Source organism: Sturnira hondurensis, unplaced genomic scaffold (assembly GCF_014824575.4).
Source record: "Sturnira hondurensis isolate 20B ecotype Veracruz unplaced genomic scaffold, ASM1482457v3 Scaffold0025406, whole genome shotgun sequence".
Classification (NCBI taxonomy): Eukaryota; Metazoa; Chordata; class Mammalia; order Chiroptera; family Phyllostomidae; genus Sturnira; species Sturnira hondurensis.
This window is the reverse complement of record NW_028098037.1, coordinates 983,101-1,008,024: the sequence shown is the minus strand read 5'-3', so window position 1 is coordinate 1,008,024 and position 24,924 is coordinate 983,101. Positions and strand designations below refer to the sequence as shown.

The window sequence follows — 24,924 nt, the reverse complement described above, 5'->3', positions numbered from 1 at the left end:
AAAACACCTACCCAGTGAGCAAGAACTGTTGGCCCGTTTCTTTCTTGGCAACATAGTGGAACAATATACCACTCTTGAAAATTAGTATGCTAAAGAGCATCATTTGGCAAACGTGTATGTAGTGTCAGCTCTGTCCAAAGAGGGCACTAAGTCCTAGAAATACAGAGGCAAATAAGAAACTCAACCTTTCGTGAAGAGTAAATCCCCTGGCGGGGTGGCAGTGCTCCTGTGCAGTAGGCAGGTGCTGCGAGTGCAGTGGGGCTGCAGGTTGGAGGGACTCGCCTGGAAGCACTTAAGCCAGCCTGGGCAAGCTCATCACAGACACTGTCTGGACCTCTTCACGTGAGCATCTCTCCCTGCCTGGAATGCCCTCATCCCAGCCCCTTTCCTTGGCATAACCCCTGTTTGTCTTTGGTGGTTACACTGAAGGTCCAGAGCAGACATGAACTAAACTAAGAAAACCTAACAAAATGTCTCTTCAAATAAGTCATTTTACCCCTGACAATAGGAATGCTATCAACAGAATATTCATAAAGTAGATAAGAATTTTATGCAAAAGTAAGGAAGCTTTGTCTGGAAGCAGTGGTATATAGTCATGTCATTGTGCTACTCCTTTCTTTAAAAAAACTTAAAATTTTAATAATAAATCATTTTAATTTAAATCACACTTTAAAATTATTTCTACATAGCAGCTATAAGATAGAATTTTTGATGGTAGTGGGATCTCATTAGTAGTATTTGGATACAGAAACATTAAAATTAGCTATTTTGCAATAAATTTTTGGCACTGTTTCCAGATACGGAAGCAGTGTAGACACTGCAAAGTGTTTCCCTGTGTGCATAATGCATGAGGCCACAGCATGCCCTTTGGTCTGAGGATAGCAATGGGGATGGTAGGGTTTGGCCCCATGCAGACTTGATGTGTCTCGAGTGGTTACCTGGAGCCTGGACCTGTGCTGTGAACTTGACATCTATTATTTCATCTCATCCTCACAGCAGCCCTGTGGGTTGGTAAGAAACAGGCATAGAAATGTCACAAAACAAGTAAGAGATCCATCTAGCATGGTTCCCAGGCAGGATAACATCAGCAACCTTTACTTTCCACTTGATTTTGAGAATTCAGGTAGGAATTCTCTTCTTCAGCCCACATACGCTCCTTCAGCTGACGAAAGAAGCTCTGTCTGGGAATGGGATTATATAGTCACGTATGTCATTGTACCTCTGTTTCATTGAATAGACATTATTCATTCAGCAGCCACAAATCTTGTGGGCACAGCAAACATAAACAAATGTCAGTATAGCATGGTAAATTTTAGGAAGAAACTGAAAATGGAAAGGGAGGAGGACATGTAACCTGAGCTGTGAAGAGTGACTTGAAATACAGCTGGAAGGAAGACAAGCATAGGGTACCAGTGCATCGCTGAGTTCTTCCTGGCCGTAGGCAGTAGGCAGGGCCTCTGCAGTGCAGCCCGCCCACCCCTTCACAGGTCTCAGGGTGCTTAAAACCTCCTGGCCCACACTTAGTCCTAAATTAACCTGTCTTTGGGCCAGACCCAGAAGTGTGCATTTTAGAAGTGCCCCAGGTTATTCTCAGGCACACTGAAGGTCAGTAAGTGTAGGTTAAGTTTTGATAAAATAGACACTATGAAAGTTTGGGAGCTGAATTTTCCTACTGATGGTCTTGGGGGTTGGGGGAGAGATCTTTTAAGGGATTTGAAGAGAGCTGTCAGCCTTTGAGATGGATTTAAGAGGGCCCAAGACCTAAGCCTGGTCTGTTGGGGAGAGGATAGAGACCTAGTCGAGGACAGGATGGTACACAAAAGATAAAATTTACAGGAGTTGGTGGACTGGAGGGGGTGAGTAAGAAACAGGTGAATCTAAGATGTTAGTGTCTGATATTCCAGTGGCCCTCAGTAATGTTGGTGAAAAGGTTCATTCATTCCAGAACATAGGGGATTTTTTGTCAAACATATTAAACAAGTAATCTTTGCCAGTCTCTTACTCTAGTTAATAAAATGGGGGTAAGGAAGTGGGCAGCTGGACCAGATTTTTACCAGATTGTCACAGAAAGCACAAATCCAATCTTCTGCTGCGGTGTGACTTCCCTTCCGTTTGCCTGGTTTCAAATCTGACATCCCATTCTTATTCCAGTGATGTTTCTAATAGAAATTATTCAGTTAGAAAACATAGTAAAACATCACTAACAGTTTACTTTTCCAACTCTAGGTGTGTGTGCAAAAGATGGTGGACTGAAAGGGACAATGTCCCACTATGTCAGGAACGTGCTATCAAAATGCATACCCTATTGAAGGACCCATAAGAAGCACAGGGCAGTGACCCTGGTCTTCTCAGTCATTCACCATTCGATACCTACACACGCGGGACTGCCCTGGGCCAGGACGGGAAGGAGGGAAGGGCTTAGAACTGTTTGGAATTAACTTACATTCACAGGAAGTAGTTCAGTAACGCAGAGCAGTTTACTTTCAGCTCTTAGTTTCTTAGTACTTTTCTTTATTCCATGCAGGTTTCCAGGCACTTTTCATAATTGTCTAAATGGTCAGTCTTACAGGAATTAAAAAGGAATAGATTGGCTTGTTCAGAAAGCAGTTCCAAATACTTTTTAGTTAGCTACATAGTGTAGTAATATTTGAGAGGTTTTATTTTTCATGTTACTGTACAAATGACAGTAAAAGCATTTTTCAAAATTACTCTTCTGACTCTTCAGTAAATTAGAGTAACTTTCAACCTATTGTTAGAATGGTGAAAATCTGATTAAGGAGTGAGCAGTCACTAGTGTTTAATTCCATAAATGAAAACGAGGGAAAGGAGAGCATTTTTAGGGATTTCCTCTTTTTTCCCCCTTCGGAATCTTCAGTGATGTGTTCATTTCGTGGTGGTTAAGTTTTTGCAAAACTTTACCGTTGAAAAGTTTTCTTTAATTACAGTTGCTATATTTGTAATAGTAATAGAAGTTACAGAACCTCCACTTTTTTTGTGCCCAGTAAGATCTTACAGATATTTCAAGTGAAATAGAAGACATAAGCCAACAAAGAAAATAAAGTCTCGAGCAAGTATTCCCCATACTTGCTGTGTGAATGTGTGTAGATGAGTCTATGTGAACATCAGTGTGTGTGGATGAAATGCCGAGTTATGAGAAAAAGGAGGAAAACTAGAGACAAGATGAATATTAAGGGGCTCCTCGTATAATTGGTATGTCTGGTGCCGGATGGAATTGACCTGGAATGATTTCATAAAGAATTGGAGCCTTGAGTAATATTTTGAAGGGAAGAGAAGGCATGCTTTTGTCACAGGGGCAAGTAGAGATTTCACCAGGTGGGGGAAGAATAGCATGTTGGTGACTCAGCCTGAGAAGAATGAAAAACACTCAAAGGCCGTGAAAAGCTCAGCAGTGCTCATTGTCAGTGGGCAGTATTGTCCTTGTGGCTTGCTGGAGGAGCTCTTTTAGCTACATGGACTTATTACTCCTCTCCTGGTGTTCTGTGTTGAGGTTCCCTAGTGACTCCATTGCCAGTAAAACCTGGAAACAAGGGTCTGTCAAATGCAGACATGTCATATCACCACCAGGAGAGATGATCCAGGAATCATCTGCTGCTGTGTGTCATCTAAGACTTACAGTGTTGTGCTCTGCAGTGGTATGAGCTCAGCTGAGTCATGGATAGGGAAGAGGACAATTAGATAAGGGTGCTGACTGCTCAAGGATCTGAAAAGCACTGTCAGGTGTTATGCAACACGCAAGTGGAAGCCACCTCAGTTCCCAGGAAGTTAGTAACATGAGCAAAACAACATCTGAGGAGAATGATTTTCACTGTTGTGCACAGCAGTAGGAGTTGGGACAGAACCATCAAGAACATGAGTAAATCTATCCAGCCATAATGAACTTGAAGTTTATAAAGGAGAACTCATCTTGCGTACAACTGCTTGTGTCCAAGGCAGTTAAAATGCTAGGTATCTGAGCATTGTTAGCTTAAGAGCACAAGGAGACAGTGAATAATGGTGGGGATATTTGGGTAAGGAGGATAATGAATCTTTTGATTCATGGACATTTAAGGAGGAACAAAACAATGAGAGCTGAGATTCCTGTAAGCATGGTAACTCTGAAGACTTGTGCATTCCAAAGGAAATGAAAACATCAAAATCAAAAATGTACATCGTCTCCATAATGGAAGCGTCATTAGGAAAGTGAGTAGAGAGGGCTGGGGTAAAGCAATTGATAAGAAATGGTCCAGGGTAGTAGCCCATGTGTAGAAAGAAGTGGGGAATTATTTTATCCTCAGATAAGCTATCCTAATCTAAGACAAGATATACCAGGTTGATTGTGGGTATAAATAGCATCTGTTTGCATGATTCCATGATCTAAAGTCAAATTAGCAAATCCTTTTTTTTTCTGTTTACTGATAGAGTAGCTATTGCAGTACCTAGCTGGTCAGCCAAAGAGTATTCAGAGCTTTCATTAAATGCTTGTGCTTCCTGTTGGTTTTGACTAAGCCCATATAAAAGAATGAAATGAACATTTCTGACTTTTTTTGCCTTAGCAAAGGTATCTTTCATTTTTATTAGCTACTATGTGTGCAAAATGGATCAAGAGAATGAGTATACACTTTGCACGGAGATACCTTTCTTACTAGTAAAACGGAGTGAAAACTTCACAGTGGCTGCTTCCAAACCTTGTCATCTGGGGCTGCTCCCACAGGAGGACATTCAGAGGCGTTTTGCCTGTATGGAGTCGTTAGCACAGAGAACAGTGAGTTAGCAGGCCTGCAACGAGCACTTGGGTTCAGCTTGGGATCAAACCAAGGGGGTGCCAGGTGTCTCTTTGTGTTCATTGCATTCCATGGGTACCGCCAGTCATTATCCTTTCTTTCCCTGGTTCCTGCTCTAACTTGTCACTTTTGTCAGATCCCCCGCTCTGGTTTGTAATAGAGAATGCACCCAGCCTCCAAATGCTGGCGTGTCAAGCTTCCCTGCAAATCCTCAGCCCCTGTTTGAAAAGACCCCCTTGCTCTGTCCTGCTAGAAAGCAGGCAGGGGTGGGGTGCTTGATGAGATTCAGGGGTGTCTGTTGAACAGTCAGATTTTGCTGTTAAGAGATATCTGGTTACATGTATATTCTGTCCTAGTCCATCAGCAGTTTTCTTATTGCTCATAAAAGAGGAAAATATAAAAAAAAATACTTTTACTAAATGACAACCATCTCAAATGAATCAAAATATAAAATTGTTTATATCCTACGCTCTTCAGGTATAAATGGTTCTTTCAAAATCATGGGTTACATTGAGTCATGCTTCATAGTGTTTGTCTGTGCAAGGGCTCTGAATCAGCCAGAGATGGAAAAGCTTAAGTTTTCAAGCCATGGAAATTGAGAAAGGATTTCTTTGTAGGGGAAAAAAATGAAATTTTTAGGTAAATTGATATATTTACAGTCCTTGTACCAAATAGCTATAAAGACCTTTAGGAACTTAAAATAGGCCATATGTAACTGGATTTTCTCGTAACATTTGCAGGAATTTATTTTTCTCTTCTTTTTTCCCCCTTCCATTGAATCTCTATGATTAGTATGAAATTCTACTTGCTTAAATCCTAAACAATTTTTAGAACTCTGAATTAATAAGTACTGAACTAATGAGCTGTAAAGCCATACAGGTTTACTAAAAGTTTTTCCTGATCATGAAGTATAAATCTAAAGCTAGCTAGAATCACTTTTAGTAAGAGTAAAATATTTATTTATGCAACACCAGGAAAGAAAACGATACCTATGGATAGGTCATTTTTAGATTTCAGTGGCCTACTTTATGCTTCTCAGTATATACTTTATAGATAATAAAACCTCTGATTTTTATACCTTGCATGAAACCTAACCCAAGTGTCAACACAGACATTATAGGTATTCCAAACACTTGGTTTTCATTGGTTCATCATATTTGAGTTGGTATTCTCCTTTAGAGATTGTGCATCTGCAGTACAAGGCTAAGATCTAATAGGATTTCTGAGTTTATATTATCAGTTCAGTGTTCCATGTTTTATATATACACATAGTTTTTAAATCTCTATATGGCTATCACTGTGTAAGAGTTACTCAGTTTAACGGAAATGACCACTCATTATGGAAAGTCCTCTATGATTAGTGACACTGATTTCCTATCCCTTGACCTAATGGGCCCAGTAAAAGCTGAGTGACAGGAGGTGAGTAGAGGAATGAGTTACAGTTTGAGATGTCCAGTGACTCATGATCTGGAGACCATGCTGTCTTCCTGAACAGGCTCAGATCAGGGCCTGAGAGTAAGAACCCAAGAGGAGGCCCATCTGCAGGTGACCTGAAGGACATCCACTCTTCCTCGTGGCACTGTCCCCATCCTTCTTTTGGTGAGGAGGATGCTAGAGAGACTGAGGGGACTTTTAGACTCAGCTGAGGTGGGAATTTCATTCAAATACTGTCTAATTAAGTATTGTTTACTCAGACTTCTCATCCTCAAACTTGGGTGACTTGGTACCTGGCGCTTACAGGACATTGGGAGAATTAAAGGAGATTAGTATGTGTGAATGTTCCTAACACAGTAAGTTGTGCTTAATAGTTGCTAAATAAACTGATATGTACAACAATTGAATACTTCCACACCTACTGTTGTGAAAAGACTGCTGTATGCTGGAGAAGACTGAGGAGAAAACCAGCAGCTACTATATGATGTGACCTAGCAAAGAACACTATGTATATAAGAGCCCAGAGGGTCCCTAAACACCTGGAGGAACCATGAGAGACTTCAAGGGGTAACTCTTAAGCAGTCTTAAGGACACGAATAGGTATTTCCAGGAATATAAAGGGGAGGAAGGGCTGTCAGAGAAGAGGTAACTGCCAAGGCAAAGCCAGAGGATTAAGAGCTCCCATTGGTTTCTTCCCTGCTGAATGCTGTTGTCATTTATCTTCATGTAATCCCTGGACCTAGAGAGGCAGTCCCAGCAGTGAGTGGTTAAAGCATGCAGTAGCCCCTGCTTCCCCCACCGTTTCTACTTTCCACAGGTTCAGTTACCCTCAGTCAACCATGGTCCAAAAATATTAAATGGAAAATTCCAGAAATAAACAATTCGTAAGTTTTAAATTACATGCCATCCTGAGTAGCATGATGAAATCTTGTACTGTCCAGCTTTGTCCTGCCTGGGTCATGAATCATCCCTTTGTCTGGTGTCTTCATGCTGTAGATGCTCCCACCTGTTAGTCACGTAGTAGCCACCTGGGTTATCACAGAGCTTGTGTTCAGGTAACCCTTATTTAGTTTACTAATGGGCAAAAAGCACAAGAGTAGAGATGCTGACAATTAGATACGCCAAAGAGAATCCATCAGTTGCTTCCTTTAAATGGAAAAGGACGTATATGTAGAAATATATATATATACACACACATATATATATTTCTGTATATATGGCTCGGTGCTATCCACTGTTTCAGGCATCCATCGGGGGTCTTGGTTCCATTCCCCTGTAGATGGGGGGGGCTTCTGTACCCCGCAGCCCAGTCTGGGTTCAGATCCTGATGCTGCCAGGGCTGTGACTCAAGCAAATGGCCTAACCCATCCTCACCTCACTCTCCTTCTCCTGCACCATGGGAAGAGAACAAGCACAGTTCCTCACAGGATGATCGTGGGGTTCCACCAGTCAATAAATTTGAAATGGAAAGTGGATGCTGTTTCCTGTGAGAGTAAATTTTGTAATCATTTCCACCACTTCCTGAATGCCTTCTGTGTAAAGCAAGTAGAGTTGGTGCCTTGGAAAAGACCAAAATGAGAAAGACACAACCTCTTTTCTCCAGGAAATTTTTAAGCTCATAACCAAGTGACAGAGATGGGGGTGTCAACAAGTAGCAGTGCTGCCGGAAACTAAACAGGAACTGCGTGGAGGTGGAGGCAGTGCGTGGGAGGATCACCAGCAAAGAGGTTTCTTGCAGGGACGAGGAGGAACCGTGGAGAAGGGGAGTCAGTGTCCATGGAGTCCTTCAGCATCACCATGAGTCAGGGCAGGCCCATCCAGGCTGCTGTTGGCCCTGTTTCCTTCCCTGTGGCCAACCCTTCTGGGTTTCCCTGTCCATCTCACTAGCCAGCATTTACATGCTTACCTTAGAGCTTAAGCTGGAGAGGTAGAGAGGTTTATCGGTTTGAAAGAGGTACAGTGGAGAGAAGTCAGGTAACAGATAGGTTCTCTAGTCCTGAGCTTTGGGGCCTGTTCGCAGAATTTTCCTCCTGGCCACTTTGCTGCCTGTCCTGTTAATTCTTGGTTCCGGTGGCCCCACCATCTCCCACAGTGAAGGGAGCCTGCTCAGACATGTGGGTGTCACCCCCATTGCTCCCCCATTCCAGACCAGAGGGAGGCCTGCATTGTGTCACAGAAGCCGCAGATGAGAAAGCAAAAAAGTGAGTGCAGCCCTGCCCCACAGCACCTGTCCTGGGCCCTGCCAAGTCCTCCTGCCTCACAGCCACCGGCTCGCGGGCCCAGATGGAGATGGCTGTCCATTTGCCCCAGTGTCTTCCAACAGTTGGATCCAAACTGTCCTATTTCTGGCAAAAATATTTCATAGAAGGTGGGGTGTGCCTTGCTCCAACCCATAACCTCAGCTCTGATGAGTGTTTTTTCTTCCCCTGGGTCCATCTTGTCCTAAGTCTATTCTAATTCAGTATCATTGTGGGAAAATCAGGGAAGACGTAAACATGAGCTGGCTCTATCGCAATGAATTTCATGGAGAAAATTTTAAAAAATCTTTCCTGCAACAGCCTGATTTTTGCCCAGAGCAGTTTAGAGAATGGTTTAGTGAACACTTGGGAAATCTTTCTGTACTACAGTGTAGCAGAAAGTCCTGGCTCTGTCACTTTTTAGCTGAGTGGCCCCAAGCAAACAACTTGATTTCTCCTAGCCTTAGCTTTCTCATCTGTTAAATGGGTGTTATCATTTATAGGGCCTCCTCACAGGGCTGGAATGAGCACTTCCCTGGGTAGCATGTGTTGTGTTTGGAGTGGTGCCTGGCACCAGTGAGCACTGTGCAGCTGTGAGCTCTGACTGGGCTATGGGAACAGGGAGAGATTTGGGGTGAAGCTGTTTCCCTGCTGCCTCACTGGACATATCTGAGGGTATGGCCATGCCTGTGGGGCACTATCCAACACTTTTATGAAGTTCAAGTAATATCTGTGTTCAGTAATTGGGTTGAAGTTCATTGCACTCAGAGGTCTTGGAGAAAGAGAGTTGTAGAGATTCTCTGCCAAATTGTGGAATAGGATGAATGGTTTTCTCCTGATACATCACATACAAAAGGAAGAAAAGTCCCTTGCAGTGAACAATGCCACACCTCTGTTTGAAGTGCCTGAGGTGGCTCCAGGGTGTGTGCACAATGTGGACGTGCAGACAGATTTTTGTGATGCAGGTTTCCTGTGGAGACTCAGACCAGCCTGGGACACCATTGTGTGCCACCTACTCCCAGTTTAAACAGCTTTGAGCTGAACACCTGTGCCTTTGTCCCGAGTCTTGTCTTGCATAACAGGATTTGATTAGACTCTTTTTTCAACACAGTTGCCCACCTATATGCCTGCATGTCTGCATTCCTACCTCATTGTTTCAGTCAGCTTGTTTAGAAGAAATAGCCAGACTTGAAAGTGTGAGGAAATAACATTAAAGTTCTCCTTGCAATACTTTTCTCTTTAATTAAAGAAAAAACGTATGAAATGTCTATCATAAGATTATTAATGTCTTCATTATATCGTTTTCTCTGTGTCTGTTTAGGCTTTAGAGAAATACCTGAAACCAGTTTTTTTGCCTAGATGCGGTTAGATAAACTGTTGTTTGCAAAACTACATCAGAAGAATAGAGTATAAACAGGAAGGGTCAGTACTTAGAGGACCACGTGCCATGTGTATTATGACAATTCTTGGAAGCCTTGGACCACTCTCCTTTTTTGCTGTGACCTTGTTGATGCTCCATGAGTGAATACTCCTAGTTCGGAAGTGAGCATGACGTAATCCTGGCTCTCCAGCTCCTTGTTCTCCAGGAGGGAAACCGAGCAAGTCTCTGTGATCCCAAGTGAGGAGTGAGTGCCATGGGCCAGTCTATTGTGTTTTTCAGAATCTTCTCAGGTCTGGATAAAGTATTAAAAAGCAAAGAGATTTATCCATGTAGGAGCATTGGGAAAGGTCTCCCAGGGAAGAGGATAGAGTTGAATCTTGAAACATCAGAAGGGTTTGGGCAGGCAGAAATGGAAAGGGAGAGGTATTCTAAGCAGAGCAAAAAGTATGAGAAAAGAGCCCCAAACTGGTGTTTGGGGAAACCACTGCGGGGAACATCCTGTGACATACCCAAGGCCCAGAGAGCTACTGAACACTTGTGATTTGTGTGCATTTTTCTCTATTCTTATTGTTTACACTACTCCAGATGTCCCTATTACCCTCTTTGCCCCCTTCCCCACCACCCTCACTCCCCTTCCCTTGACACACTGTTGTCTTTGTCTATGGGTTATTCGTATATGCGTATATGCTCTTTCACTAATCCCTTCACCTTCTTTCATCCAGTCCCCCCTACCCCTGACACCTGTCAGTCTGTTCCATGTGTCCATGCCTCTTTCTGTTGTGTTTTTCAGTTTATTTTGCTCATTAGATTCCACATATAAGTGAGATCATTTGGTATTTGTCTTATTTCACTGAGCATAATAATCCTAGGTCCATCTATGCTGTCACAAGAGGTAAAAGATCCTTTCTTTTACAGCTGTGTAGTATTCTCTTGTGTAAATGTACCACAGCTTTTTTAATGCACTCATTTACTGATGGGCACTTGGGCTGTTTCCAGATCTTGTCTGTTGTAAATAATGCTGCTATGAACATAGAAGTGCATATATTACTTCAAATTGATGTTTTGGGATTCTTAGGATATACTTCCAGAACTGGGATCAATGGGTCAGCAGGCAGTTTCTTTCTTTCTTTTTTTTTTTTTAGGAAATTCCATACTGTGTTCCACAGTGGCTGCGCCAGTCTGCATTTCCAGCAAGAGTGCAGCAAGGTTCCCTTTTCTGCACATGCTCGCCAGCACTTGTTGTTTGTTGATTTGGTGACGATGGCCATTCTGACCAGTGTGAAGTGGTATCTCATTGTGGTTTTAATTTGCATCTCTGATGATTAGTGATGTTGAACATTTTTTCATATGTCTTTTGGACATTTGTGTGTCCTCCTAGGAGAAATGTCTATTCAGGTCCTTTGCCCACTTTTTAAATTGGATTGTTTGTCTTCCTGGTGTTAAATTATATAAATTCTTTATATACTTTGGAAATTAACCCCGTATTAGATATATCATTGGCAAATATGTTCTCCCATACACTGGATTTCCCTTTTATTTTGTTGATGGTTTCTTTAGCTGTGCAAAAGCTTTTTAATTTGATGTAGTCCCATTTATTTACTTTTCCTTTGCTTCCCTTGTCCTAGGAGATATATCAGCAAAAATATTTTTGCAAGAGATGTCTGGTATTTTACTGCCTGTTTCCTACTGGGATTTTTATGGTTTCATGACTTAGATTTAAGTATTCTTTTTGAGTTTATTCTTCTGTATGGTGTAAGTTGGTGGTCTAGTTTCTTCCTTTTTTTTTTCTTTTGGCATGTACCTGTCTGATTTTCCCAACACTATTTATTGAAAAGACTGTCTTTACTCCCTTATATGCTCTTGTCTCCTTTGTCAAATATATTATTTGACCATAAAGGTGTGTGTTTATTTCTGGGCTCTCTGTTCTGTTTCATTGATCTATATACCTGTTCTTACGCCAATACCTCATTCTTTGATTATGATGGCCTTAGAGATAGTTTGATATCAGATATTGTGATCCCTCCAACTTTGTTCTTCTTTGTCAAGATTGTTGAGGCTATTTGGAGGCTTCTTTGGTTCCATATAAATTTTTGGAATATTCTAGATCTGTGAAATACACTATTGGTATTTTAATAGGAATTGCATAAATCTGTATTGCTTCAGGTAGTATGGACATTTTAATGATGTTAATTTTTCCATACATGAACATGGTATATGCTTTTCAATGAAATGCCTTTGGGGTTTTCTCCTTTTTTAAAGAAGTCAAAGTTTGAACTACCATTACAAACCTGTTAGACCATTTCATTGTTCTTGCTAAGCAGATATGTGTTACCGTTTTTCTTTGAAGAGGACCGTACCACAGCTGATGGCATCTTTGGGATGGATACAGACACTCTCTGCCATGACTGTGCTAGTGTTAAGCCAGCGTAGTCAGTTATTTCCTTTTAAACCTGTAAAGGAATGAACATTGGATGTAACTCAACTATTGCACCTTCTTCTTAAATAAAGCTTCTAGGGAAAATGTATTTTACCCTCATTGAAAGTGGTGTGGTGTGGTGTAATGGCTCCTGTGGTTTAGTAGAGCTGTATTTCTTGGGCTGGTTTGCTGGTATCTTTTCGAAGTTTATGTGGGAGCCTCCTTTCTGATGGCTCATCTGCTCCCATCATATATGACTGAGTCCTTGTTGGCCATCAGCAGTCTTTTTAGGAAATATCCCCCCTGTATGCATGAAAGGAGTTTGAGAGACACTTCTAAGGCCAAGTTAGCTCTGCACAATTACAATATGCACCATTTCTTACCAGAAACATGTCAACAAACCACAGATTATTGAAATAGCCTAAGACTATTATTATAATTATGAAAGTCTGTTTATTTAAGATTGACTGAGGAGGACACGCACACTTATCTCTCCTTGAGAAATTATCCATTGGCTCAGCTTTCTGCTTCAGGTAGAAAGGCATATTCTTGAAAGCTCACGTGCTTCTTAACTGTCTCTTGACTTCCCCTTCTCGCCTTTCTACTCACAGCCCTCCACACCCTTTTCTACTTTTCCTGCCTCTAGACCCAGTATCCACTATCCTGAATGTCCAGCTTTACTTGGCTTGTTTGTACCCAAAAGTCATTTGCAGATCCATTTCATTTAATGGATGTTAATGTGGTGTTATGCGTGTTCGAGAAATGGATTTTCCAAGATAGCGCCTACCCTTTAGGTGAGACAAGTAAACAGTGGGCTACAGGGCAGAAGTGCTGGTGCAGCTGAAATCATGCTGGAGAAGGTGCAGGAGACTTAGCAACCCACGAAGGAGGAGGGTGAAGGAGGAGGGCAGGAAGATGAACCTGTTTCTGTTCAGCCCTCCTGGAGGTGCCTGCTCCAGCTCCCCCCATCTTCCTGTGCTCCCAAAGCTTTGGGTATAGACCAGTTTCTGTATTTACTAGGCTATATATACATGAGCACTTATTTCTTTAAATAAGTTCAGCCGGTTCATATTGATAATTGTATACCTCACTATGCATAGCAGACAGAACACAGCCAATTGTGATGTTCCTGGACTTGGTCTTTTCATTTGTAAAGTAAGAAGGGTGACTTAGAATTCTTGCCAAGATTTTTCTTCCTTAAAAAAATCTGATTATCAGCTAAAACAAGTACAGATTTGTACTGAAAACTGTGTAGATGTTTTTCCTTTATTATGTTATCATACTGACATGGTTTATAAGTGAATTGCTTTACTAGGATTAATTTTCAAGGATAAAAAGGAGAGGAAAATGTAGTTTTTATTGTTGGCTTTTAAAAAATGGTTTGAATGCAAAGGTTTGTTTCCAATGCAAGAACAGTAGAATCGAATGAAATGTATAGTGAGAGGGAAATTTTACTTCACAGAATGGAATTTCACCCTTCTTCAAAAGTCTGCTTTCTGTCTTACAAAAGAGAAACTGGCCTGATCGTTAAATTGGATATGACTGACCTTTTCAAGAATCATTTTGGACTGATTTCAAGGATTCTAAGAAAGATAAGGATTGCATTATTTCTAAATTTAGTAGCCCATAATTTTTAAAGATTTCGACTCTTAATTTAGGTCTTTAGGACTCATTGCAATCAGTAAGTAACTTGTTTCGTTAATACCACCAGGAACAAATGCAATTTTTAACTCACAGCAATTCTTTTCAGACCACCTTTTGTGGATGCCAGGGCACCAGAACATAACTGGGTTTTCTCCACCATCAGTGAACAAATCAGTCCTTGGAAAATGTAAACTCAAAATCGGTCCTGTAGGCCATGGCTATATTCACATTGCCATTGCAGGTGGCATTTGAGTCTTCCTAAACCTGCCTTGGTTTTTTTCCCCCTTTTCATTATAAATACTTCCTGGGAAATGATTTGTATTTTATAGGCTTAACTCAGTTTAGCTCATATTTATCACTTACTACTTGGGCAGCCTTGGAGGCTCATTAGGAAGACCAAATATGCACCCAGTACAATTAACCATCAGTGTAAGAAGAACTATGCCAAGTAAAAGTTAGATTGTTTTATCTGTACTTTCCAGTGAAATTGAAAAGATAGGACAAAGAGGTAAGCGTGTATCTGTCCAGTTACATGAGTTTATAGAGTTTCATACATAACTGAGGTAGCCATATGTGGGTCAGGGAGACAAAAGCTTCGTTGAAGAAACAAACTGTACGCAGTACTGCAGAACCATGAATAATGCCATTTCATTATAACATTGATGACACTGATGAAACGCAGTAGGAACTGAACTCTCTTTATATCAGTGAGCTTGTGCTAAAATTGGTTTCGTTATACATCATGTGTCTTAAAGTCGCAATACCTATCAGTGACATTAAGTGAGGACTTTTTGTATTGTGAAGGAACAGACAGCAGCAGCATTGGAAGGACCCAGACGTGCTTAAAACGAGAGCTAAGAAACTGAAATTCATGGCTGCTAAGGAAAGCTAGTCACAGGGACCCACTTACACCAGGCACGAACCACTACGTCCTGAAGGCTTGTTCACGGGATGCATTTAAATAGATTAGGCCTTTGTCCTGTGATTAGATTTGGTGAGTTTTTAAATTTTTCATTTTGTTTATTTTTTAATAGATGATACATGTTCATGGTTCAAAATTTTAAAGTTACAAAATATTACAAACTGCATGGTAAATCTCCCTCCCCCTCTTGACTACAGCTACTTTTTTCCTTTCCCTAAAAACAAGCAATGTTATTAAGATTTTTACAACATTTTTCTGATGTTTATACATGCAGATACACATTTTGTCTCCTTTGATGCAGGTGGTTACATACCACAAGTCCATAATTGCTTTCCAGAACTTTTGGGTCCAGCTGTGTTTTAGAATCCAGAACTTACTGGATTTTAGAAAAGTGTCATGGTGCCTGTAGCACAAAGTGCACAGTACCCCCAGGGGGGTCTGAGCAGCACCCTGTAATTAAGCATATTAATTCTCCAGGGAAAGAGCAGCCACACACAGTGGAGTAAATGAGAGCCATAAATAGCCTCATTCCGGTTATCTTCAGGTGTTATTGTCAAATAAGTTTTGGCACTAAACTTCTAAAAAAGAAAATTTTGGTTTTTACAGCTTTTTAGGTTTTGGAATTACAGATAAAGGGCTGTAGCCCAGAATACACACTGTTCTGTACCCTGTTGGGTTTTTTAAATTAGCAATATATCAGGTTGACCAAAAAAGCTCATTTAGTCTTTTCCAAATGATGGCTGTAGTAGTGCTTAGTTGTCTTTAATGTCATTGAAAACAATTTTGTTAGACTGTATTGTGACAGTTACCATGGCAGCATGCATTTTTTAAAAACTTATAAAAATTGGTGAATTCTTATATAGCCATTTTAATACTAAAGAGGGCAGAAAAGCAACATTTTCAGTGTATTATGCTTTATTATTTCAAGAAAGGCAAAAACCCAGCTGAAACACAAAGAAAACATTTGTGCAGTGTGTGGAGAAGGTGCTGTGACTGACCAAATGTGCCAAAGTGGTTTGTGAAGTTTCTTGCTGCTGTGAAATTTTGGCCAAATAACCCTTTGCTGTGGGGCTGTCCTATGCACTCAAGGTGTTTAGCAGCGCCCCTGGCCTCTACCCACTAGAGGCTTACAGTGGGAGAGAGCTGAAATACTCAACAATATCCGAATCAGTAAAATTATTAGTGAAAATAAAAAGTGTGTTTTTTGTTTAACAGAAAAAAACTAAATGGACTTTTTGCCAACTCAATATATTAGAATTCATTTCATGTCAGTACATAGAGAGCTTCCTCATTTATAAGCAATACATCTGGCTCTTGTATAAAATAATTTATATACATACAGCGGTTTATGTACATATACATATGTGGCATGTATGTATGTATGTAGATACAGGTGTGTAAGATTCATATATATAGGTTCTGTTGCAGAGTCCGGTGTTGGTCAAATTATTGATGTATCAGGCTGACTGTAGTACTGCAATGCCTACTTTAAAAAAAAACACATCTAGAAATAGTAACAATACTGGTGTATGAAGAAAATATGCAGTTTAGCCAAACCAGTAGAATCACCATATATAACATTATAATTTACTCAGCGTCGGAGGAAAGGAAGCCTGAAGAATTTAATTTTCAGTATTCTTTTGAGACTTCTTTGCCAAGTAGACATATTCAGGTTTATTTGCAATATCATTATTCCTTGCAGGGAAGCTGCTGCCTGGAAAGGCGAGAGGCTGTTTAAATCCCAGAGAGCCTTTTTTTTTAATTGGTGTGTCAGCACCAGTGACTGGGGGTAGAGAGTCGGGTCACAGCACGCGCAGTTGTCCCCGTGCCCGGCACTGGGGCAGAGCAGCCTGACTAAATAAGGCAATGCCCAAGTGAGCCTTATCAGTGTTGGACCGAGGGCGCTGGGCTCATCCGCACACACACGGGCCAGGCTGTGTGCTCTGCGAGTCCTTCACCTCTTGCCAGGTGTGCCGTCATCACGTACGTCAAAAGTTACTACCAACCAGACTCCAACGTGGTTGCACCTGCATTTTATTTTCTCTGTAAAGCTGACTATGAAACATTCTGCCTCTAGTGAGGATGAAGGGGAGTGTTCAGTTTACTGGTCCAAAAATGTGTTGTGCATGTAAGCAGACTTATTTTTAGTGATGTGTCAGGGGAGAGTTTGTTTAGGAATTCATTCACCACCCCTGGCTCCACAGCTTTCTCCCCACCAGCCCAGCCCAGCGCCTCTCCAGGGGCCTGAGCTTGCAGCAGGGGTTCAAGGAAGGAGAAAAGATTGTGGTCACCCCTGGAATCCACTGGGTGGAAGGGAAGACGGAGGAAAAGTTAAGCTTTCCATTACATCTGGTCATTAGCTCACCTCTCATCTTCCATTTCTTTAGTCTCTGTGTTCTGCATGTCTAAACATTGCCAGACTGTGGATCTATTCAAAGAAAATGGAGCATTTTTTTAAAAAAACATATTTTATTGATTATGCTATTACAGTTGTCCCATTTACCCCCCTTCATTCCCCTCTACCCTGCACACCCCCTCCCACCCACATGTCCCCCCTTTAGTTCATGTCCATGGGTCATACATACAAGTTCTTTGGCTTCTATATTTCCTGTACCATTCTTAACCTCCCCCTGTCTATTTTCTACCTACCATCTATGCTACTTATTCTCTGTACCTTTTCCCCGTCTGTCCCCATCCTATTCCCCTGTTGATAACCCTCCATGTGATCTCCATTTCTGTGATTCTGCTCCTGTTCTAGTTGTTTGCTTAGTTTGTTTCTATTTTAGGTGTGGTTGTTAATTCTTAATTGTGAGTTTGTTTTCATTTTACTGCTCATGTTTTTTATCTTCTTTTTTTTAGATAAGTACCTTTAACATTTCATATAATAAGGGCTTGGTGATGAGGAACTCCTTTAACTTGACCTTATGTGAGAAGCACTTTATTTGCCCTTCCATTCTAGATGAAAGCCTTGCTGAATAGAGCAATCTTGGATGTAGGTCCTTGCCTTTCATGACTTGGAATACTTCTTTCCAGCCCCTTCTTGCCTGCAAGGTCTCTTGAGAAATCAGCTGACAGTCTGATGGGAACTCCTTTGTAGGTAACTGTCTCCTTTTCTCTGGCTGCCTCTAAGATTCTCTCCTTCATTTTAATCTTGGATAATGTAATTATGATGTGCCTGGGTGTGTACTTCCTTGGGTCTAACTTCTTTGGGACTCTCTGAGCTTCCTGGACTTCCTGGAAGTCTATTTCCTTTGCCAGATTGGGGAAATTCTTCTTCATTATTTGTTCAAATAAGTTTTCAATTTCTTGCTTTTCCTCTTTTCCTTCTGGCACCTTCCTTCTATAATTTGGATGTTGGAACATTTAAAGATGTCCTGGAGGTTCCTAAGCCTCTCCTTTTTTTGAATTTTTGTTTCTTCATTCTGTTCCTACTGAATGTTTCTTTCTTCCTTCTGGTCCAAACCATTGATCTGAGTCCCAGTTTCCTTCCCATCACTATTGGTTCCCTGTACATTTTCCTTTATATCACTTAGCACTGCCTTCATTTTTTCATCTAATTTGCGACCAAATTCAACCAGTCCTGTGAGCATCCTGATTACCAGTGTTTTGAACTGTGCATCTTATAGGTTGGCTATCTCTTCGTCACTTAGTTGTATTTTTTTTGGAGCTTTGATCTATTCTTTCATTTGGGCCTTTTTTTTTTTTTTTGGTCTCAGCAGGCCAGTTATGTATAAGGGACAGAGCCTTAGGTGTTCACCAGGGTGCAGTAACCCACGTTGCTTTATGAGGCTATATGTGGGGGAGAGGTCCAAAAGGGAACAGTGGTGCTTGCTCTGCTCTCTGCTGGTTTTCAGTCACTTTCCCCACTACCCACAAGCAGAGTGGGCCTTTCTGGTGCTGATTCCCGAGTGGGTTTGTATACATTCTAGGATCCTGTAGGTCTCTCCAATGAACTCTCCTGTGAGGCTGAGAGTTTCTCCCACAGCCACCTCAACCCCCACAGGTGTTTTCAATTGGTGGTTTGAGGCTTTATTTCCTTGGGCTGGGACCCTGGGTTGTGAGGTCTGTTTTGCTCCCCAGATGTTCCTCCTGGTTTATCTGCATGTGAATGTGGGACTTCCTGCTTCACCAGACACTGCCTCACCGGCCCACCAGCTGCTGCCTTGATGGCCAGCTGCAGCCTTACCCTCCACACTCCACAATCCACTACTTCTCTCTGTCCACCAACCATCGCCATTGCCCAACCTGGTCCTCCAACTTTGCCGTGAGTCCTCTCTGCCCAGCTGCCTGTCTCCACCCCTCCTACCACTCTGGATGGGTGTTTCTTCTTTAACTCCTGGGTTGTCAGACTTCCATACAGTTTGGCTGTCTGGCAATTCTGGTTGGTTTTTGTTTTTAAATTGTTGTTGTCCTTCTTTTGGTTGTGGGAGGAGGCACAGTGTGTCTACCTATGCCTCCATCTTGGCCAGAAGTCTGTTGAAAGTGGAGCATTTTTTAATCAGAATCACTTCAGGTGTTCCAGTATAATGCCCCCAAGTACCATTCTAAGTTTCTGTTAGTCTTCAAGCCCACAACCCAGGCTGTAATCCAGGTGTGGCCATGAGGGGCCTGAGGATGCAGGCTGAGTGTGCACACATGCACATGTCACACACATGCCCAAAGCCGAGGATTGCATGTGCTGACACCAGAACGTGGAATGAAAGATAACAGTGGATGTGTGGGGACAGCCCTGAGCTGGATTCATAAGCTGTGTCCATCCTCTATGGACTCTTCTATTTCTCCCCCTCCCCTACTTCTCTCCTTCCTTTTCTTAACCCGTTGGTGTAGAAGGTTGAAGAAACACATCCCTCGGGTTCTGGCCTTCCATATATAAGCATCAATGCAAGGCCTCTCTCTTTTGTTCTCTTTCCTCTTTCTCCATTTCCCCAGGTCCATTCCTTTCCTCTCTGGAAGCACTCAACCATCATTATTATAGCTCATTGGTTCTGTATAGATGGGAACATGGTATTTTCTGTATAGTATTAGTTTATGTGAATGGCACTGTGTCATGCAGCTCATTTTCTTTTCCTTATATTTAATATATTAATAACATTTTAAGTTTTGTGTATGCTTTTGTTCTGTTTATTTGCCACTCCAGACTGTGATTTTTTGTGGGCCCCAGGCCCTGGGTTCTGACAGCTGCCCTGTGTCCCCGACTCCTCACGCCAGCTGTAAGACTGGCATCCCCGTACTGATGGATGCTTAGGTGGCCTTTGATTTCCCAACTGCACATCGTGTTCAACCAGCTTTTAAAAACCAAGGTGCACGCCATTAAAGTACCCCAGTAAAACCTTGTGGCTTCTTCTTCAATTCAAATTTACACATTCTAAAGTTCTTTGTTTAAAATGTTTTTCTACTGTTTGGAATACTTCTTAGTATCCACCACAGCATGAATGTTCTTGGCATCTCTATTCTAATGGCACAGAAAAAACCTCTGATCTTTCTGATAGGGCCCAGAATGCATTCTCTGGTTGGGCAGACAGCTGCTGGGTCTTCTGCTTTAGAATAAAACAGTCGCATATTTTTCCTAATAATAGTTCGGGTCTTTGATAGGCAGACTTGGAGAAAGATTCTAGACTATTCAGGGGTTACTGACCTTATTCACACACCATCATTTAAGGTCGTGGAGTCAGGCAAAGTCTTGACTCCACCTTGGGCAAGTCATTTAATCTTAGTCTTGGTTTCTTCAATAAAATTAGGATAGTTATAGAACTCTCCTCATAGAGACCCTGAGCATTCATGAGTGAGATGGGTCTTGTGTAATGCCTGACACCCAGTGAGGGTTCCGTGAAAAGGGCACTAGGGAACATCAGGAACATCTCCTCACCGTGGGCTGGATTAGAGAACTTCATAAATGGATTTATCAAGGTTTCTAAGAGCCAGCTGGGTCCTTTCTGCATAGCCTCTTGTCACCTTCCAGTTCCTTACAATGTCAATGCTGCTCAGCTCTCCTAGGAGTGGAAGGTTGGCGGTCGGTGGCATCAGTGGTTATAAGAAAAGGGTAGAGTGTAGGAGGGGGAAATCCACCCATGTTTAAGATTTATCCCATGACCTAAGATCATCAAAGTATGAATGTGAGGGGATAATAGTGGGCTGAGTCAGGTCGGGTTCCGGGTAGTTCCTACTAATCACAGAGAAAATATGAGAACAGAATTGGATGTGTTGCATGAGCCACGGCTTGGTACGTGGATTCTGGCCATCAGGAGAATGTTGAGCTTACAAACACCCACAAGCCCAGAATGTCCTTACCAAACTTTAGTTTGAAACTTGTCCATAGACACTTGATTCCAAAGAAGAATGGGGTCACTTCAGTGTGCTGGACACTAGGGCTGGGTCTGCTCGTCTGAAATACTTAGGTACACACATCTGTCCACTTAGTATTTTTGGCTCTCTTAACCAGATTGGCTCACTGAGGAATCAGTAGGGTTTTGCTCCTTCTATATTAAGGCAAGCCTTAAATTCCCGAGTGGCCACTGCTAGCATTCTGATCAGGGGGCAGGGCGGGGAAGGGACATTGGTAAGCAGAATTGGTTTAGCAATGCCACTTATTTCCAGTTGATTCTTAGTTTCATTTGTAGCTTACAGAACTGATCAGAACCTTTGTCTGAATGATCAACTTTAGTGAAAGTTCATTTTACAGGATTATGTTTGACTTAAATATAAAAACCAGTAAAATAAGCAAACAGTTATCACAAGTTGGAAGATTGCCCCCGTAACATTTTTATTACATCCAGCTGATAGGTACCATGGTGTGGAAGAAAAAGTGTGGGCTTTGTCATTAAAAGTGTTCAGGTCAGTTTGATTATGCTCGTACTGTGGACAGACCGCTATAGGAGTGTACCTCCTCGTAACAAAGAAAATAATAACTTTGAAGGATTGTTGGGAGAGTTCAGCATAATAGTTTTCTCCCTAAAGAGTTTAGCAAAGTTTCCTGGAACATAGATGCTCAAAAAGTATTATATATTTATATATCTTTAGAGTATGTTGTGTGTATGTACATGCACATATATATTAAAATTTTAATTTTCACATTTCGCCCAGGGAATTGAGAGTTTTCCCATTAGGCTTCACTCTAGCCTGTTTGGCAATCAGTTCCCTGGGCGGTGTGGACCCCACAGGAGCCAGCACATCACTGTCTTTCCTGTCCTCCCCCTGTCCCCCTACCCACCATTCTCTGGGTCTGCCTTCCCCCCATTCCTTCCTCCCATACCTTTCCTCACTAATAAGAAAGGTGAACATATTAATAGTATAATTAATTAAAAGCAAATAATTAGAAACACCTGTCTGCTTTACTGAAGCGTAGACCAATTCTTAGCAGTCAGATTTAAAGCCATCCCTGCACCTAACGTGTTCTGACAGTCCCTTGAGGATGGTAGATCCCCCAGGTTTTATCACCTCACGGCTGGTGAAGTGATAACCATTTGTGCATTGTATCCTGTGTGGCTCTGTTACTGTACCTCCCATCACACTGTCACCACGGGTGCCAGCACTGGTGAGGCTGGGGTCCTGTCCCACCGATGTTATTTTCAGTGTGCACATGAGTGTGGGTGAGTGTGATGCAAGTGTAACTGATCTGGCCCCGAGCTCATCTCCGTAAGTGAGATCTTTTTCAGCTTCCAGATTTTGTGAAGTAGATTGTTAGTATATTAATGATTCCAGGTTCGATTAGCAGACTGCAGGATGTTTAAAGACCGTGGTTAGCCTTAGAGATCCACTTATAAAAATAATCAGCCATGAATCCTTGAGAGTGTTTCAGTTCTGTGATCACATGTATATATACACATCCATCACTAGACATTTCAATCTGCATTGTTACAAGGTACACACAACTTCGTATTTTACTTTCCACAGGTGATTTTATTGCTAGGCACAGGCTATTATTTAGGGTTCTTTATCATTCAAATTGCAGAAAAAGTTTTAGCTAGAAGATATAGTCACATTTCTTACTTGAATCTGATACCTCTAACTTTCTTTACTGAAGCAAAATAATTCATTTTAGTTGGAAGATTATTATCACTTTTAAAGGTAAAAAAAGGAGGTCTAGCTTTTACTTACACATAGTAATAAGTAAACTTCTTTAGAAATAAAAGTGTAGCTGCCACAGTTACTAAACGTCCAAGTTGAAGGGAACTTTAGAACTCTTGACTACTCCAGGAATCTTCAAACTGTAGTTTCAAGTTTTGGGGCAATTCTGGCCTTTATGGGAGGGCTGTTGTAGGAAGCAGGGGAAAGCCAAGTAGGTGGAGACAGGTCCCTGCAAGCCAACGCACATGCAGTTTTGCCTGACTTATGTGGGGTAGGGGGAAGTATGTTAGATTTTATTATAAGAATGAATTAGAATTCTCATTTGAACCCCTTCATTTCATGGGTGAGGAAGCTAATATTTCACAGGGAGGTGAGAGGCCTTTGGTTGTAAGTAGTAAGGAATCAGTAGAAGAGCCCAAAGCTCTTAAACCCCACGTAGAGCTTCCTCTTGAGCAGCGCCCAGACCCCCTATGGCCCACGTGGCCAGGCTTTTGGAGGACTGAACACGTTGCACTGCTTGTGTCATCTGTCCCGTTCCAGTTTTCCTCCTGTTTATCTTCAACCCCTAAGACTCGCGTCAGGTAAAGATTTGTGTTGACACAAGTTAGGGTCGGCTCTCAAAGGAACTGGACCAGTGTTGGAAAAGTTCAGCAACATTGATCTAAGTCATGGAGCGCCCCCCACACCAACTTCGTGACCCGCAATGACGAACGTCATCTGGCCAGCCAGGTTCCGGGTCACAAGCAGAAACTCTGTGCTCTTACCACCCACGCACTGGTGTTTCTAACTGGTGATAATGCTTGGTGTGTGTGTCTCCAAATTTACAAAACACTTGCACACAAATCTCATTATATCCTCACAGCAAACGTGATGACGACCCACTACACACCTCCAGCACTTTTAGATAATCTGCCCAGGGCTGCACAGCTTGCAAGTGATGGACCCAGGACCAAACAAAGGTCTCCTGACCAGCACCCCACCACTCTCACTGCCCTGGCTTCAGCCAGGTGCTTACACTCACTGTCATTTCTCACGAAGGTCAGGGGTACCATGGTTAGCCACAGTATGATGCCTATGCTCCACTTAGTCCCTGTTTTGGGGTTGCATTTCACAAAGGAACAGAAATGGTATATATATTGCTTTCTTTTATGTAGAAAAGGAGAAAACAGGAACTTTATCTTCTTGTATGTACATACGTAAAGGAACTCTGGAAAAATCTTTTTAAAAAACAGCAACACTGTTTTAGCTTCAACTAGATTAGCTCTGACTGGGTTCAGACTAGGGAAAATTAGGGGCAAGGTAAGGGGAGACTTTTTCTGTTATTTTTTAAATATTTTTGAACCATTTGAATTTACTACTTACTCATAAACTTAATATATTTTAAGTTGTTGCCCTGGCTGGTGTAGCTCAGGGGATTGAGCGTAGGCCTACGAACCAAAGGATCGAGGTTCGATTCCCAGTCAGGGCACATGCCTGGGTTGCAGGCCAGTTCCCGGCAGGGGATGCACGAGGGGCAACCATACATTGATATTTCTCTCCCTCTCTCCTTCCCTTCCCCTCTAAAGATAAATAAATAAAAATTTAAAAAATATATATATATTTTAAGTTGTTGAATTAATTAAATGGGTAAATGTTATCTCTAACGATGTTGAATATTCTGTGCCCAGCTTTTCCTGCATCGTTTGTTCTCCAGGCTTTCCATGTATCATCTGTAATCCTCATAACAAACCCCACGAGGTGGGTTCTACCACTGTTCTTGAAACAAAGGCATGGTGAGGCTTGGGGAACTTCCTGGGTTGCAGGCTAATGAGGGGATAAGAGCCAATTGGCATCCAAGCAGGCCAATCCTGGAACTCCTGCTCCTACTCACTATAGGGAGGGATGAGACAAACAGCAAGAAACTCAGCTTTGAGTGTGTTCCAGTATGATGTAAGAGATATTTTCAGGTTGGCACTTTTGAAGTCTGTGAATCCTCAGTAACTTGCCTCCGTCTATAGTGCAAGGCCAGGGAGACTGTGAAATTTCCATTATGCTAATCTAATCCA

At 41.9% G+C, this 24,924-nt stretch overlaps 1 protein-coding gene across 2 annotated transcripts in view; it reads left to right on the top strand.

The window, feature by feature from the left end:
* The window catches only part of JPH1 (junctophilin 1), a 92,625-nt gene that overhangs the window by 17,323 nt on the left and 50,378 nt on the right, over positions 1-24,924 (top strand). The window lies entirely within an intron of this gene.